Source organism: Mytilus galloprovincialis, chromosome 7 (genome assembly GCF_965363235.1).
Source record: "Mytilus galloprovincialis chromosome 7, xbMytGall1.hap1.1, whole genome shotgun sequence".
NCBI lineage: Eukaryota > Metazoa > Mollusca > Bivalvia > Mytilida > Mytilidae > Mytilus > Mytilus galloprovincialis.
The window spans coordinates 48377642-48394507 of NC_134844.1; positions in this window are offsets into that span (position 1 = coordinate 48377642).

Consider the following 16866-nt stretch of genomic DNA (forward strand, 5'->3'; position numbering starts at 1 on the left):
CCGTTTTTGGCACAACTTTTTGGAACTTTGAATCCTTAATGCTCTTCAACTTAGTACTTGTTTGGCTTTAAAAATATTTTGATAGGAGCGTCACTGATGAGTCTTATGTAGACGAAACGCGCGTCTGGCGTACTAAATTATAATCCTGGTACCTTTGATAACTATTTACACCACTGGGTCGATGCCACTGCTGGTGGACGTTTCGTCCCCGAGGGTATCACCAGCCCAGTAGTCAACACTTCGGTGTTGACATGAATATCAATAATGTGATCATTTTTATAAATTTCCTGTTAACAAAACTTAGAATTTTTCGAAAAACTAAGGATTTTCTTATCCCAGGCATAGATTACCTTAGCCGTATTTTGCATAACTTTTTGGAACTTGAATCCTTAATGCTCTTCAACTTAGTAATTGTTTGGCTTTATAAATAATTTGATTTGAGCGTCACTGATGAGTCTTACGTAGACGAAACGCGCGACTGGCGTACTAAATTATAATCCTGGTACCTTTGATAACTATTTACACCACTGGGTCGATGCCACTGCTGGTGGACGTTTCGCCCCCGAGGGTATCACCAGCATAGTAGTCAACACTTCCGTGTTGACACGAATATCCAAAATGTGATCATTTTTATAAATTTCCTGTTAACAAAACTTTGATTGTTTCGAAAAATTAAGGATTTTCTTATCCCAGGCATAGATTACCTTAGCCGTTTTTGGCACAACTTTTTGGAACTTTGAATCCTTAATGCTCTTCAACTTAGTACTTGTTTGGCTTTAAAAATATTTTGATAGGAGCGTCACTGATGAGTCTTATGTAGACGAAACGCGCGTCTGGCGTACTAAATTATAATCCTGGTACCTTTGATAACTAGTGTAATCTTTTTATGACGAGAAAGAAAATTATGATTAATTAAATTTTAAGATTTTTTTTGTGGGGTATCTTATATGTAATAACGAGAAAGCAAAATATAGCTGAAAGAATGTTTTAAGATTTAAATTTGGGAACAACACTTGTTACCTTTTATAAACGAGAAAGCATAGTTTAGCTCAATTAAATGTTTTTGAATTTTCACCGTTTGATATCATAAACAAAATATATTTCACAATCAAACATCTCACCTTTCGAGTCCAAAGTCTGCATGGGACTGTCATGTCTATTAAAGGAGTGATCAACTATATGCAATCATTGTTATGGTTAACGTTGATAATATAATTGAAAAGAATACAAGTTAAAATGAAAATAGATTTCTTTCGGAATCATTTGAATTTCTAAAACCGAAATAGACAAAAAATGGTAATCAAATGTTTACATATTTTATAAATCAACATTAAATGCTTGAGTTTTGTCAAAGGATGATCGAATCATCAATATCTTATGAATGAGTGTTAGTCGTGTAAACAGTTTATCAGAATATCATCGAGTACTTGAAAAGTAAAATTATAAAATTTAAGCATGACTGAACATGAGTTAGAACAATTGAATTTTATTTTGAAGAAATGGTTTTGCAATATTAGTATTTTTCTTTTGAGATTACAGACGAACTGAAATCATCTGATGTTATAGTATAAATGTTTCGTGAAATTTAATTTCAAAGTTAGTTTATCTAACAATAAATTGTGTCACAATACGTCCTTTAACAGTGAAAAATCCACACCGCAAAGTAAGTTAGTTTAATGCCCCAAAATTAACAAATGAAAAAAGTTTAAACGAGGAAACTAATTGTCTAACGTATGTTCACAACACTAAACAAAAAACAAATATGAAATACAGTAACATCATCATTAACAACTTTAACTGAGTAACAGGCTACTGATTTGGGGATGCACATTTGCCACTCACAATCTTAACTAAATTAAAGGCTACTGAACTCGAACAGGCACATGCATACGAGGTTTTTTTTAGCGTTTACTTTTAAATCGATAATTTTCTTAATGTTCGCTTTAGCTGAACATTCTGCACAATGTAGTGTGTGAACTTTTGTTGTGAATATTTGAAAACGAAGAGATGTGGTATGTATATGATTATAGAAAAGACAACAATATATCATGAGGAAAAGACCTACAAAAGTACGTTGCCGCAAGTGAAGAAAACCCACAACGCATAGTAGATAATAATGAATGACAAATGCAAAAAAAAAAAAAAAAAAATGAAACGGGAAAACTGACGAACAGATTTATTTATCAAAAAAATACACGGCAAAAAATATGAAATACAACAACAAATGACAACCAATGGATTACAGGCTCCTAATGTGACAGGTAAATATAACCAAGTATAAACATGTTTCCAAGGGAAAAGCCTTTCGTTACCTGGGACATTGGTTTAAGAGTACAACAATTATGGAAAAAAAAACAAGAAATGTGGTTACAATTATTCGAACTTATCCGCCGTAATCTGTGCGACAGGTAGCTTACGGCCAACAAAATCAGGATGAGATTAAAACAATATCCAAAGGTGGATTTTAATTTCACTTTTTCAAACTATTTTTAAATTATTAATGGCTACTTCGTGAACAGAAGACTAGGAGATAGGAAATGCAAGCCCTGGAAAATAGTGTTTGGTTTTTAACCCAACCTTGTTGTCAATAGATATAGGAAGATGTGGTGTGAGTGTCAATGAGACAACTCTCCATCCAAATAACAATTTAAAAAAGTAAACCATTATAGGTCAATATTTGGCCTTCAACACGGAGCCTTGGCTCACACCGAACAACAAGCTATAAAGAGCCCCACAATTACTAGTGTAAAACAATTCAAACGGGAAAACCAACGGTATAATCTATATACAAAAACGAAAAACGAGAAACGAGAAACACGTATAAATTACATAAACAAACGACAACTACTGTACATCAGATTCCTGACTTAGGACAGGTGCAAACATTTGCAGCGGGATTAAATGGTTAGATGAAAGGCAATATATGAGACATGCTTGACTGTAATTTCTGTTCCCTTGATCTTGATTCGATGGGAATTATAGTCATCAAACTTTAATATAGAAATATATATTTTCACAAGGCAAAATAAAAGTTTAATTGGCCGATAATTGTTCGGCGCTGATTTACTACACTGTACCTTTGTTTCTGGACACTAGGACTACATTTTATAAGCAATGCTTTTGGTAAAATATCATCAATTAAAATAAAATTGAAAAGATACAAATCAACATAAACATTACACATTAAATCAACATATGTTGTCATAAAAACCTTATCAATGCAGGCGCTTTGTTGTATTTTTAACATTTATATTTTTCTCATCATTTATCTAACATATGTTCTATATCAGCAAAATGCGTGAATTTATATATATAAATATTAGCTTATGAATAATATGTTATTGTAAAATCTGTGCTTGAATTAAACTGTAACTTTTTTTTTCTGTTTTCGTAACAAGGAACATTTGTCAACTGAAAAGTGACCAGGTGACCAACTTATCTTCAAGCATCATAAATAATCTTCAAGCATCATAAAATACTAGATCCGAAATAAAAATTGACAACAAAAAAAAACACATTATCTACTCGAGATTGCTAAATTATCAAAATGTCAAGCACTAGGCTGACTACGCAATTTGAATATTGTAATACTACCTGTCACTGTCGATTTTTATATATGTTGCAAGTCAAACAAATATGTCATCGTGGTGAATCAAAGGTTTTGATAATCTCGGGTTTAGTTCGCCTACAGCGAAATATCTATGTTCTGTTCAGACCGGTTCTTATGGGACACGTCTTTCTATATCGCAAATTTTATGTTTATTTCGGTCTAGAGCGTCATAATTCAGTTTATTTTTCAAGAAACAAATGATATCACGACTTATGTTTTTGTTAGAATGCATTGTCCCGAAAAAAAAGGTATAAAAAATAAAATTTAAAGTATTTTTTGGTAATTATAAAACGATTCATACGCTCATTGCTTTTTTTAGAGACTGATTTTTATACAGAAAAAAATGTGGTAATGAGACAACGTTCCATCCTAGACCAAATAAAGTGGACGTAAGCGACGTGCAAATGAGTACATACATTGTAGTTTTTTGTTTTGTATGCTGTTGTTTATTCTTTTGATGATTTTTCATTATTTTTTTCTCATTTAATCATTGACTTAGGATTTAGATAATCCATTTTGCACTTTGAACCTTCTTTAAAAATTATGGAAATTGTTGTGTCCATCGAGATCAAACTTACAGGGAAAACGACATCGTTTCCCGCCGCCTTACAAAAAGTAACGATAATCATTAAAACTTATGTTGATTGCAAAAGTTTTTTTTATATCTTTTCAACAAGGATTAAAAGGTTTTATCATCTTCTTAAAGGAACCTCCCAATTAATAGGATTACGATTTAAAATGAAAAGTTTTAAATGCTACTTTGTCAAATGGTACAATAGCCAAGAGGTATTTTTTTTTTTTATATTTATTTAATAAATACATTCCCGCAAAAATATAATATAAAAATTCTGTCAAAAAATTTAGAAGCACATTTTTAATGTCGTTATGTATAAGGTAAAAACAAATATGGTTTCTACTTTTGCGGAGTTTCTCTGCAATATATAATATATATAAGCAAATTTACAGATCTAACATTGTTGGGTTGATGTTTAGACGAGTTATATATATATATATAAACAAGCCTAAATTGAAAACTACGTTCAAACCTATGATTGCGTTGGATAAAAACCGCAATTTTTATACGTGTGCATGTTAAACAAATTTCGTTGTAGAAGGGTCTAAATACAGCACAAATAACATTTTCCAGAAGACCAAAAAAGTGAAGAGTATATTTAAACAAAACGTATTTATATATACGAGACTTGGGGATAAAATTTATTTATAACGTTGTTTCTTCAATACAGGTGTTTTCAGTAAAAAACAATTACATAGAAAAACAATTAAAGCAAAACAACTTTCAGCAAATACACTACCAATAAAACATATATCTAAGTCATCAAAAATATGTTAATCTTTGATGTTAGGCAGTGGTCAGTGTTGAAAATGGAAAAAAGATCTAGCAATACTTGTCTCCTATTGATTAAGTCAAAGCGAAATATTAGCGTAATTGAATTCTGAAAATTGTTTCCATAACATATTATCAACGCATGCTATTTCAAATTAAAATATGTATAACCTCACAGTAGGAATTGATCTGTCATGTCTGTGGACGAAGTGACCTACTATATAAGATTGGAGAAATAGTTACATGTCATTATAACTTTCAAAAGAACACAAGTTTTGAAGTAATGTAGATTATTTTTCGAAATAATTGGGTTTTCTTTAAAACCACGATAGACAAAAGATGGTATCTTAAAAGTCACAAATTCTTATATTCAATATCAAATGCAGATATTTTGACAGTTGATGATTGAATCATAAATATTATATGAATGTCATTTCACATACGAAAATCAAAGACAGTGCTAGTCATGCAAATCGTTTATCACTATAAATGTATTATCGAGGACACAAACATTTGGAAAATAAAAATTGATATTGAAGGAAGAAAACATTTAACATTCAACAAATCCCAACAATTCTGATATATAATCAATGGTACACAATGATCCTTATTCCTTTTACATGAATGTGTCGCTGAGTTACTGTATTGTTTGCGTTTGAACATTATCACATGCGTGTCAAAAAGGTAGTCGCCGTACACATTCAAAATACGTCAGTCTTCTATAGCTACATCGAATTTTTATGACATAATTGATTTGTGTACTTTCTTAATAATTTGTGCAACGATAGATAGATGTAATTAAAAACCTACGATAAAGATTGACCCTTAAGAATAGGTTAGTCCATACATGTCTTAAGTGCAAAAAATTAGTTTATATTATAATGTGATTTACCCATCTTGATGTCGAAAATCCAGATTCGGTTTTGTTTCCTGACAGTCGGTTTTTTTTTTGTCTGTTTTTGTTAGATTGCTATATTAAGTGGAATCTCTTTTAATCATATGATTTATTATTTGCTTTTTTTTCAGCTAGCCTTATTTCACATATCCATATATCTATTTCAGAAACTCGTCTATAATTTGAAGATACGTCCATTGTCCTCTCGGTAAATTATTTTATAAAAACGATTGTCATTCTCTCCATCGTCTAAAATTAAATAACTCTCATGAAACGTTTCAGTTCGCGAAAACCGCGACGTAATTAACCTTTGACTGCATAGTACTTTTGCGCTGCATGTTCGCATAAACAATAGAGGGATTTATCTTTGAAACACATGTATTTTGTCTATCTCTAGATTCGTCTTCCGTTTCAAGGTTACACTGTGACCGTTTAAGTTATATTTTCATATAGCGGCTGTTATGACGCTAGATAAAAACAATGACGAGGAAAGCTAACACCCGAGTACTTAAAGTTTTCTTTTTGTCAAGCCTAGGTTATCGAGTGATCTAGCGCGTTGGGCATAGTTTAAGGCGATTTGAATTACGATATCTCAGTTATATGAGTTTAAATCCCTGTCAGGGAAAAAATGCTTTCCGCAAATCTACAGATCTAACATTGCAAAGACATCGCAGCAGGTGCCCTGACTAAGACGTTTTTGAACGTCATTCCGCATAGTTTCCAACAAACAAAAATGTGTTCGAAATATAACAATGTGAGGAAAGTTGTACATATTATATGCCCAGAACCGAAGGACAGGGTTAAATTTCTCATCACTTGGCGTCTGTAGTAAGCGTCGTCATCGTATTCGTCTGTTAATTTAACAAAGACATTTTCCCCAAAAACAACATGCCCATTCGTAACTAAATACATGTACATGTATATCAAACATTACCATAATAGTATTTATGTTAAAACGATATGTCAAATGATCCGCAAAAAAATTCGACACGACAAAGTCTACTAATCATTAAATAAATCGGAAACTTTTTGAAGTAATTGACTATGATAATGATTGTTAACACTTTAAAAAAAAATTGGCATATCATCGTTAACCTATCATGACTAGGGAGAAACTGTGAACACCGAGAAATGAGAAGCAAGACAAGACCTTAAATGACCCAACGTGGCTTGAATTAATAATTTACTCTGTTTCGAGTTATTGCTCTTAAATGACGATGTTGACAATTTGTTTAACTATAAAGTTATTTCCCTTGAGTGACGATTTTTCCCCGATGGATTTTATTTGGTAAATACCTTAATAGCAGTTTTAAAATATAACTAAACGCAGGAAAACGGTGAATAATACGATATAAACAAAACTTATAACTGCAATATAAATTATATTTTCAAAGCAGTCCTTAATGTGAATGTAGAAAAATCAAACAAATCAAAGTGAGAGAAACAGGCTCTGTAACTCCTTAAAGACAAATCCCTCTATTGTTTATGCGCATATACAAGCGCAACAGTACTATACCGTCAGCGGTTATGACGTCACGATTTCCGCGAACTTGAAACATAAATGAGAGTTATTCCTCTTTGAGCCGATGGAGAGAGTGACAATCGTTTTGAAAGGTAGATTTGCCGAGTAGAAAATGAAAATTGTTTTTATATAATAAACATGTTCAAGAATTGGATATATACATTAATTATGTGAATTTAGTGTAGCAGAAACAAACAACAAAAAAGCAAATAAAAAGATATATGAATAGAAAGAGAGTCAACTATACAGCAATCTTACTACAAAAAACACACAAAACGTCTGTCAAGAAACGAAACAAAATATGGATACTCGACAACAAGATGAGCCAATCAAATTGTAATATAATTACTAATTTCCATAATTTGCTACATGTATGGACTTATCTGTTCTTTAGAGTCAATCTCTTTGGTAGGTTTTTAATTGTATTTATATTTCTGCAAATCATCAAGAAAGTACGAAAATCATCAATCATGTCATCAAAAGTCAATGCATCTATAGCAATAGGTACATTTCGTACATATATACCTATATATGGATATGAAAAAATTGCACATACGTTTTTTTTTTTAATGTGCACGGCGATTACGTTTTACAGGAATATGATATTTAGATTTCTGATAAACACAAACAAAACAGTAACCCAACGACGCATACGTGTAAAATAAAGTCATATACATATGCATATGCATATACGCTCCTAACATAGTAGGTTTTTGTGTTTGACCACTCCGAGTCTGATCCGATTTGCAAAGTTTTATATTTATGTACTAGGCGAGTAAATTTTATATAAAAAACAACATAATCGTGCTTGTGATTAAAAGTTGTCGGAATGAAGAATTAAAGAGCATATATATGAAAAAAAAAATCAATAGTTGATTTGAGAAAAAGAGGTCGGACTAGGTTCCATTCATTATCACGGTATGACAACTGCGTGAGTATTCTTAGACTGAGTTTCTAGCCTCATTACGGAATATTTCGATATTCATAGATGCCTTTGGATGAATGATCAAAGCAGAAAGTATGTTAAATAGACCCCGTTAACACTTGCATGAAATTGAATCGATCTTTTTAAGAGAATCTCGCGTTTACAATCTTTTGAGAACTTGTGTGTTTATATTTAGTATACATTGCAATCCTAAAATGATCGGTCTAATCATTTCGTTAAAAACATCGTAGAAAAAAGAATAAGGAAATATTTGGTTCATTAGATCAGTCAGGATTCTACTTTGTCAAAATTATCTCCCCATTACGCCAGTTCATTTTCACAATCGTAGAAATAGAAGCCATTGTAGGGATGACGCGCTGCCAATTTTGCTCTTAGAAACCGATAAATTTATCCACATTGCACCATTACGATCCTTATAATATGTTTGTTAAATTTTAAAAGACAAATGTATCAACTAGCTAATGAGCATCAGTTCATGATCTTGTCTGTACTGAGTCAAATTAAAACTATTGTCTGATCGGTTGTTAGGTGGAATTTTCGAAAATTCATAAACATTTAAGAAAACTCTAATTAAATATTTCGTGGAAGGGCAGACTAGATTTTTTTAGTGGTTGAAGACTATAAACCCTAGTTATCACACACAAAAAAATATAATTTTTCGAAGATATGCATTTTCATCATCCAACTTTGAAGACTGTCGTCAAGTACTTTTAGTAAAACAAATAGCTATTCGAACACACCTACTCTCTTTTTGTGATTAATTGAATAGGTATTTCATTTGACCCATATATTTCATGTGCTCCTGAAGATTAAAATCGTTTGCAAGGAAGCAGCGGCCTTATGATGCTATTCCACCTACCACAGGTAATCATAATGATTTTGTGGTAGACGGAATAGCATTATAAGGCCGCGGCTTCCTTGAAAACGATTTTAATCGTGCCTCCTTAACAGCAAACGGTGATGTTTCCGTACATGATGCAAACAAATACTTCTATGATGTCCATGTCTGTTTCTTCATACAACATCGGACAAAAATGTTCGTTACATCTGAGAATACTTCCAATGTCTTCCAAGCTGACCTTTTCACTTTCCGATGAAATGCCAACTAAGTGTCACATCCACTAAATGCATGGAAGAAAGAAAAAACTGCTACACGAGGACCAAACGCATTTGATATGACATGTACAGGAAGCAGTCGAAAGTATTTCTTCCTTCAAAAACCTATCCACAATTTCAATTGACCACACCTAATCTTGCGAGCACTGCAATTCCTTATACTACTACATTACTTTTTACAACTATTTTAAGCAGCATGCTTATCATGGACAATCTTTCGTGTAGGTGCTTTTTCACGGTTACAAGGGGATAGCTGGGAAGTAAAAATTATCAAATTAACTATTGCTGCCCCACCAACGACACATACGTCAGAATTTGGATCAGTTGATGACAAATCGCAGTATGTTTCAAGTATACCAATTTGATTAAATTTAATACAACATCCTGACACATAGACGGAGGAGCAGTTTGGTTTTAATGGCTAAAGAAGAAATAAAAAATCTAAAAAAGAGATCGCAATCAGTGTTCAGGTTCAATCTCTAGCTTTATTTTTGACAACGAAGTTTCCAGTTTCATTTTGCAGCTCTTATATTGAAATGTTCTTTTTCGTCTGTTTAAAAAAACAATTCTCTTTCGTTTCGCATTTGCTTCAGAGGATCGTGCTGTTTGGACCCAATATCTTGGAGTTTATATACATATCTTACCTACTTCTGAAATCTGAGTAAATTTTGTACAAATCTGACGACTCTTCTAGAAATGGATAATCAAACTTGTTCATCACTTAAGAAAGCCTTTACAGTGTTTCGAAGAAATCCTTTTGTGTTTTCGTAGAGTCTTCATGATGTCCTTCTTCTGTTGGAGAAAGACTCAAACCACTAAAATCTTTCAAATTCATATACCATATAAAATTGAGAATGGAAATGGGGAATGTGCCAAAGAGACAACAACCAGTCTACTGACTTCTGGTCCAGCTACCATATATCATCTCTAAGGGATCTTCGATTAAACGTATGGTACCAACATTGCCGTTCACGACTTATTATTCTGAGTTTGTGTCTGATCAGTTGTAATATAAGAAATCAACTTGCTGGTCTTACGTACAGTAAAAATAACCATTTGCAATTTTTAATTGCCACGTGTAGGTGATGTTGTTGAAGGGAAGACATATCATGGAGATGGATGGGTAACCATCGAGCATGATTTACACGATCAAGACCAACATTGGTATCATGCTTGATATGGACTGTTTGTAAATTACGATATCTGACTCGTGAAATGAGCGTACTACCGAATGTTCTGTGTTAACGTTTTCATAACCGCTGGCATTATCAATTCAAGCAAACCACATATGCAGTTATCTGATGCGCGTGTCTATTCCTAATTACATTTGAACAGACATGAAAAGCATCTGCTATTCTAGGTGTTGCAATATCGGCTTCAGTGGAACAAATGTCCAACCACTATCGCGCAATATATCACTCAGAATTTTAAAATAGTCACCAAAGGCACCAGGATTATAATTTAATACGCCAGACACGCGTTTTGTCTACATTAGACAAATCAGTGACGTTCATATCAAAACAGCTATAAAAGTTAAACAAGTACAATGTTAAAGAGCATTCAGGAACCAAGATTCCAACAAGTTGTGCCAAATACAGCGAAGGTAATCTACTCCTGGGATAAGAAAATTCTTAATTTTTGGAAAAATTCAAAGTTTTGTAAACAAGAAACTTATTTAAATGACCATATAATTGATGTCCATGTCAACTTTAAAGAGCTGACTACTGAGCTAGCTGCTGATACCCTCGGGGACGAAATGTCCACCAGCAGTGGCATTGACCCAGTGGTGTAAACAAAAGTCACCAAAGGCACAAGGATTATAATTTAATACGCCAAACAAGCCATTATAATGTACAATCCACCAAACAAGACGATAAACGTATGTTCTTCGTCCAAGTCTGGCCATTTCAACTGTTTGCCCAATATTTAGAAAGTTAACCACCTTTTTCATCTTATCAATCGATTGCTTGATCATTGCAACTGAAAGGGCGTGTTTTCAAACATTGGCATCAAAAGCAATACTTTATACTCGTACATAACCCTAGATGCTTAAAGGAATGAATGACGATCAAGATATGTTTAAGAAATTCAAATCCTCATCTGTTAGATGAACTACGATTTCCATCATTGTGCCCTTGTGGTGATAACAAGTTTGCGCATGCACGAAATTGTGAAACGCATGTGTATCATAACCTTAAAATATTGTCATAAAAAAATTCATAACATCCCTAAAAATTCAAATCCGCTAAGCATGTAATAAATAATTCAAATGTTTGTGTGTGAATTTTGTAAACATTTTCACGCATGTGCAAACCAAGAACATGTCAAATATTGTGTTCTAGTATAAACGTCACATGCCTAGAAGGTATCCACCAAACCTGGTTATATTTATTACTTAGAGAAGGTCAAAGAAATTTTTTTCTAGAAAAATAAGTATTTCAATCTGGAAAAAATCAGCCATTTTAGAAAAGGTGGTGGCCATCTTGAAAAAAGATAATTTTCTTATTGCCAGCAGTTTTTCTTAAAAAGTATATAATAATGATGATAATTTTTATGCTTGTATCATCATTTGCACAATTTCCATGATTTTGCTTGCTAATATCTTCCACTATTACTGGATATTTTTTTTTCTAGCAAAATATCAATTTTAGTTGAAATGATAGGACATTTGTAGTGAGAACTCATTTTTCTCTTCTGCCAGGAAATACAGCAACCGGACGTCATAGGCCAAACGTTGACGTCATTCGAATTATAAATGACTTAACGCCAGGTATGCAAGACGGGTTTTGCTATGCGATACTGGGTATGCGATACGGAATTAGCTTTGAGATACGGATTTAGCTATGCTGCATGGGTTTAGCTATGCGATACGGGTTTAGCTATGTGATACGGGGTATGTGATACAGGGTACATGTAGGTGAAACAAACTAAAAAAAAAACCTTTATTAGATATACAAAATTTCTGTATTTTGTACGATCATATGATACATATAGCGATAAGTGTTTTTAAGAATGTGTTTTGCATACATATAATTTAGATATTTTGGTTCTACGACAGAGATGATTGTCTTTTCGAGTAGCATCGGAAAATGATAACTTTCTAGAAGATGAGACGTTTCAGCTTCAGGTAGTATATATTTGCAAACACATAATTTGTATTCTGAATTTTTCAATAAAAAAATCAAGTAAATACTCATGATACTATTCAATATTGTATTGTCACTAAAGCACAAACTACATGTAAGTGCAATACGGTGATTCAAAGTATGACATTTTCCCCTTTACTTATTTGTGCTTATTTTTGACGTAAAAAAACGTTTAGAAAATCAGTCATTTAATGGTTCATGTTTATGCGTATTCAATACATCGAAACAGTAGAACATACAATTATGTTGAATACATATGTACGAATTTAAAGCCAATAGACAGCAAGTTCCCGAACATGCATTCCCAGAAAGGCTTCCATTTTGCACTATACTTTCTTGATATTGTCTTTTATAACAAAAATGGTCAAGATTGTACATGCGTAAAAACAAAAATGTTTCCAAAGTAAAATAGATATTATACAAAATAAAAATTGATTTCATACACAGCAAACTTAAGTCTACAACGGATATTTGACAATTATACATATGCAATATTTGTACATTGTAGAAATTTATACTTTTATGAAAAACCCACATATTTAATATTTATAGATTTTGTATTATAACTAATCATACTTTTATAAAACCTATCCATATATGATTTTTACCTATTTTCTTCGGCAACGTTATACGTAAAATTGTCACATCGTTAAAATGAATTATTGTAAAACTCAGGTAAAATAATGCCTCTTTTGTTTAAAGTTCAAATACATCGATGTATTTGTATTATCTGTTCAAACATATAATTGCCCATCGGTATAGTTGAAGACTACTGGTGCTCTTATATCATGTATATCTATACTATTAAACGAGAAGACCTCATTTTTGGTGTCGCTTCTCTTCTTTCCACAATAAATTAATCAACACGCCTCTGTGTCCTATAGGTACAGTGCATAGTCACATTTGTCATCCATTCATATGATTATTCAGATTGAGTTATTTTAGGAGAAAAACGAGAAAAAAGGCATCCGGGTATTGTCCCGTCATTGTACGAAATTTTAAGTCAGATTAGACTTCCGGTTTGCGTGTTTCTGTATACTTTGAACATACATATACTATGAATAAAGTGTATTTTCAGAATTTTATCTGCTATCATTTTCAAGTTTACTATCCACGGCAGTCACAGAGTTTATTAAATAGAGAGGGTCTGTATACTATATCAATGATCACCATGGATCGATTAGTAAACTTAGAATTGAAAGTAAATACGCTTTATTTATATAGTAATGAATCGGTTCATAATATACAGATAAGCGCTAAAATTATTCATGTGAACTTTTGATACTTTTTCTGAAATTCTCCAGTCATTAAATCTTTTACAAAATTCATTGATTACAAAAAAAAAAAAGAAGATGTGGTATGATTGCCATGTTGAGACAACTCTCCACAAGAGACCAAAAATGACACAGAAATTAACAATTATAGGTTACCGTACGGCCTTCAACAAAGAGCAAAGCCCATACCGCATACTCTGCTTCAAAAGGCCCCGAAATGACAATGTAAAACAATGCAAACGAGAAAACTAGCGGCCTTATTTATGTACAAAAAATGAACGAAAAACAAATATGTAACACATAAACAAACGACAACCACTGAATTACAGGCTCCTTACTTAAATAAATGTTCATAACATACTAAATGTATGTTCATATTGAAATTGATAGAAAACCAAAAATTGGGAACTTTGGAAATAAAGGTGGAGGGTAAAAAAAAATATGTTCCTGTCCCCAATAACCTATGACTTATGATACTTTTGCTGAAATTCTCCAGTCATTCTGTATTTAACAAAATTCTTCCAACAACACTTTACATACTGATACTTTAAACTACGCTCTGAATGCCCGCGATTTCGCGGGTGTGTTCTAGTACTATATAATGTTTAAACAGTTTGTCTAAATTTACTAACAAACGAACATCTTTCAAGTTGATGAATTGTTCACTTGAATGTGAATACTTCTACCTCATTGAACCGGTTGTCATGTGAGCTTTGTTTTACATGAACACATTTATAAGTACACGGCCGACACTCGGCTAACCGAGAGATTGGTCGGTTAATCTATATTGAGTATGCGGCTATATCGGCGGTTGGTCTGTTAATCGGGTTGGCTAAAGTCTGTTAATCAGGTGTTATCGAGAAAATCATTGAAAGTTCAGCATGTTTCATTGCATAACTTTTTAAATATATTTTCATCATAAAAAGTATTCATGTCTAACAAAACAATTCAATGTACTGAATTCAGTGGTGTAGTTATTATTTTTCTAGCTTCGATGTACGATCTATAAAATGAAAAGGCGGGTTACTCATCAATAAATTTATACACATTTTACACACATAAAATGTACACAAAATGACACATTTGTTAAATTTACTTGCATTCAATATTTTGAACATCGAAAAAAGAAAGGCATTATGTTTGTTAACCATATTGATATCATTGTGTGAAAAATCCACACGAAAATCTGTATTTTGGTGACATAAATCAATCTTTATTTAAAACCTGGTCTGTTAATGGGTCGGATGTATAAAACCCGGTCTGTTAAATGGTCTGTTAAGAGTTATGAATGGCAATAAAAGTATAATTTTATTGCTGTATGGGGTGTTATCGGATCAAATGAGTAGGCTCAGGACGAGTGGCTGATCGCATATATCATGTTGATTCTGTTTAATTGTCATGAATGACAAATTTGTCATCTACATTGTTAACCAGTATATAAATCAGAGATAAACGTCGTAATGTAACTAAACATCAGTAAGTAAAATATATTGGGATGACAAAATATGAAAAATAAAGAAAGAATAATGAGTAAGATAAATAAAATGTAGAAAAAAATGACATAACAATTTAAAGAATACAGAAATAAACAATACCCCGAATCCGGACCCTCTTGGTATACACGAGAATCTGGATGGAAACGCAGAATATAAAATAATATATAAGGACAGTAGAGAGTGATACATTGCTAAAAACGAGAGAGAAAAATACTTGTTTAAGAATACATGCACACATGAAACACCGGTGGCTGTTGAAACAGTAACGGATTGCGATGTACTTATATTGGTGACAAATTCTAGAAGTTTACATGCGGACAACTATGTTGGCAGATTAATGCCATTTTGCGTTTTAAATCGCGCTTTAGCGTTTTAGCGCTGTAGCGTTTTCGCCTTACATATTCTATAGGGCGAAAACGCGGAATTGCGAAGTCAAAAACGCGAAAACGCGAAACCGATTTCTCGTTTCCGACTTCGCGTTTTCGCGTTTTTGACGTCGCGATTGCGCCTTTTCGCGATTTCGCGTTTTCGCCCTATAGAATATGAAAGGCGAAATCGCGAAAAGGACTTCACCGGCCACCAAAGACTACTGTAGTTCTCCTCTGCACTTATGTAGAAAGGAACTAAACGGAATAAAATTAATTAAAACTTAAAATAACTGAATGTAGTTCTGCATTCGCTCCTTTTCGTTTACTTCTTTAGAGTGATTTGTAAACAACATATGATTAAGTAATAGAAGAAAAGAACCAACTGGATGATGCTGACGCATTAGGGTTTAACGTCCAGTGACAAATATCATGTTCATATGTGAACGAGAACACGTTATATGTACCCTGTGTTGTATTAGAAAGACACTTTCGGAAGTGAGAACGTGCTACTTCGAACAGACACAAAAATTAAGGCTGATTGAAAACGTCAATAAAAAATTCATGCATATTCCAGAGGCCAATCCATATCACGCTATATTGAAGTGACACATCCTTCAATAAAATGCAAAGAAAGTCAAAATAAAAATGCTCTTTCTAGGATACCGTATTGTCATTTTTGTTTACTCAGGAACATCTCATTGTTAAATTTTTCAAGAGGATATAAAGGTAGCAAAATTATTGTGGTGGCTAAATAACTCTTAACTGACACAATTTCAATTGTCCAACCCATTAACAGACTTTATTCCCATAATTTTCACTAAAACGTGGTATTATTCACGTTATTTTACAATTATGAAATATTTACTAATGTCAATTTATTTTTTAGAACCACAGTACTATTTGTTGTCCTTTAAATAATATCTAAATTTGTTTGTTTCGCCTTTTATTAAAAAAATTGCTATGCGTATAAGCATAAATACTACATACCTGCGCGACGCCTTTTAGTTTTACTGAAAACTGCGCATACTAAGAAATGTTTTTACAAGTGCAAAATGTTCTATGATAGATATCATTTTGTCAGACACTTTTCTTTTTTTGATTTGGTTCTTTTAACATGCCAAAAATCTGTATATTTAATATAGTTTAAC